The sequence below is a fragment of the Berghia stephanieae genome, chromosome 5 (assembly GCF_034508935.2).
Source record: "Berghia stephanieae isolate SIO BIC M18660-M18661 chromosome 5, UCSD_Bste_1.3, whole genome shotgun sequence".
In the NCBI taxonomy this organism is placed as follows: Eukaryota; Metazoa; Mollusca; class Gastropoda; order Nudibranchia; family Aeolidiidae; genus Berghia; species Berghia stephanieae.
In genome coordinates, this window is record NC_088364.1 from 53,509,830 (window position 1) to 53,512,329 (window position 2,500).

The 2,500-nt window shown below is 38.6% G+C and overlaps 1 protein-coding gene across 1 annotated transcript in view; it reads left to right on the forward strand.

The window, feature by feature from the left end:
- LOC144974158 (uncharacterized) overlaps nt 1-2,500 on the forward strand; it is a 99,267-nt gene that overhangs the window by 83,678 nt on the left and 13,089 nt on the right. The window lies entirely within an intron of this gene.

The window sequence follows — 2,500 nt, forward strand, 5'->3', positions numbered from 1 at the left end:
CTTCACCCCGCCACATCCACCCTAAATACCTTACCTAACACATTCAGACTTCTTCTTCTTCTTCTTCCCTAAATTGGAGGAGTATCTCTTAGGAAATCACTATGAAACCGACAAAGACTTGAATGCTGCTTTCCGATCTTGGTGTAGAGAAAAAGGACGTCAGTTTTTGGTTTTTGTTTGTTTTGGGGGGGGGGGGGAGTTGGGGGGGGTTTGTTTGTTTGTTTTTTTATGTTTTTTGTTTGTTTGTTTTTTGGTTTTTCTTTGGGGGCAGTTTTTTGTTTTTGTTTTTTATTATTGTTTTGTTTTGTTTGTTTTTTGTTGTTTTTGTTTGTTTCGTTTTTTGTTTTTTCTTTTCTTTTGTTTTCTTTTTTTTTTGGGGGGGGGGGTGCCGACGTGATGCTTCAAATGGTGCGGCGTTCTGTGTCGGTTGTGACGATGACTATGTCGATAAATAAAATAAACAATCTGTAGCTGAGATTTCAAGCTTTCTTTTGATGTATTGTTTCACGAATTGTTCCTAAAAATGAGGGAGTTATTACGGAAATTGCAAATCTTTTCAGCCCACCCTCGTAAACCTTAATGTCCGTTTGTGGTGTGGAACGTGGACCACATTTCTTTTCTTAAGCGCTAACTTCAGAGTCGCACGCGCCGTTTAACTGCTTAACTTTCAAGTTACAGTGAACGAATTGAAAAGGGCATTTAATTACGTCTTCTTTTTGTTTTGTTTTTATTTATTCAATGCATTGCGGTCATAGTCCGAATTTTTAGTTGAAGCTTTGAAGTTTACAAAAATCAATAGATTTATTTTCAATGCCATATATTGACAAATAGCTATAAACAGAGAGAGAGAGAGAGAGAGAGAGAGAGAGAGAGAGAGAGAGATAGGAGAACGAAGGAAGAGGAGGAGAATATTGAAGAGGAGCGGAGGAGGAGGAGGTGATGAAGAGGAGGAGAAGAAGTTATGATAATGATAATGAATTGTATTGATTCTTATCGACGTGCACTTATTTGCGGGTCTGATAACCCAATTTATTATGGGTTCGTTTTTGCAATGGAAATCTCAAAAAATGACTCAAAATATTGTCCATTTCAACAATGTTAAACTAGGCCGATAATTGCGTTTGGATGTCAGACCTGCATAAATGTATACGTCGTTTCTTATCAATAGTGTGTTACTTTAAAACGGGAAAATGTCAGGTCAGAAATACTTAGTTCCCAATTCTGGATTGATTGACGAGACGATTCGTCATCTTCAGACAAAGACTGAACAGCTTCGAAAATATAACATTCATTTAAAGTGCCTCCGATTTCATTACCAACCGGATGTCTGTCGTGCATTGAATAAAAAAGAAAACCTTTTTAAAATGTTGGCTAGAAAACTAGATAGTCCTCCAAATATCCTGTCAAAATAATCCACCTTAAACCAGAGACTTCCTTTAGTACAAAGTTTCGACAATGTAAGAATTTTTTGTATTTACTCTACATCATTACGAATAGAGTTTAATGCCATGTTTTATAGCGTGTCGCCAACGTGTAGATATATGCAGGTCTGACATCCGAACGCAATTATGGGCTTAGTTTAACATGGTTGTAATGGACAATATTTTGCGTCATTTTTTTTTTTAGATTTCCATTACGACAATGAGCCCAAAATGAATTGGGTTATCAGACTTGTAAATAAGTGCACGTTATTTGTGGCTATAAATAATATACTTTATTCTGCTATCTAGTTTATCCCAACATAATACCGTTTTGAGATGATGGCTCACAATTTTTTAAAGTTACGTTTAGAATTCAAATGTTTATATATCGGGTTCACCCGTTTGTTGGATTTTACTAGCATTGGCACGTCTGACGGGTAATCAGAGGGTCTGAAATTCGATCCCCAGACGAGAAAGATTTATAGTCTCAAATAACATAATTTCAACCGTCTTCATTTCAATGTTGACGATGGGGTGGGGGGGGGGGGGGGTTGCCGACAGCTCTGCTAGTAGAGTACTGAGCTTTACACGCAAAGAGACGGAGATCGATTCCGGATGGAGTCCTCCGCCCAACCCCCTACCTCTCCCCTCCTGTCCATACAGCAGTGATTGGGTAGCTGGGCTGTTAGATCTGGCGAAAAGTACTCTGCAAAGGGCAGACAAACTTTGGCTCCATGGTCCCAATGGCTCTGAAAAACTACTTTTTTTTTTAATTCAATTATTTTTAACCAGTTAACTGCCGTACTCTGGAGAGACACGTATTGAAAAAAATTGGCCAGAAAACTCGTCCTTCAGATATCGATCGATTTAAACTACCTTCATCTTGGCAAAAACTCTCATACCGGGGACTTCGCGATGAGGATCAATTAAATCGGTCGATATTTGAAGGACGCGTTTTCTGGCCTAATTTTGAAATAAGTGTTTTTCGTGTGAGGCTATGTGGTCTATTGGTATGACACGCTTTCAGATCGGAAGGTCCTTGATTCGAGCCTCGTTCGGCGCATAGTTGACTACTTGGA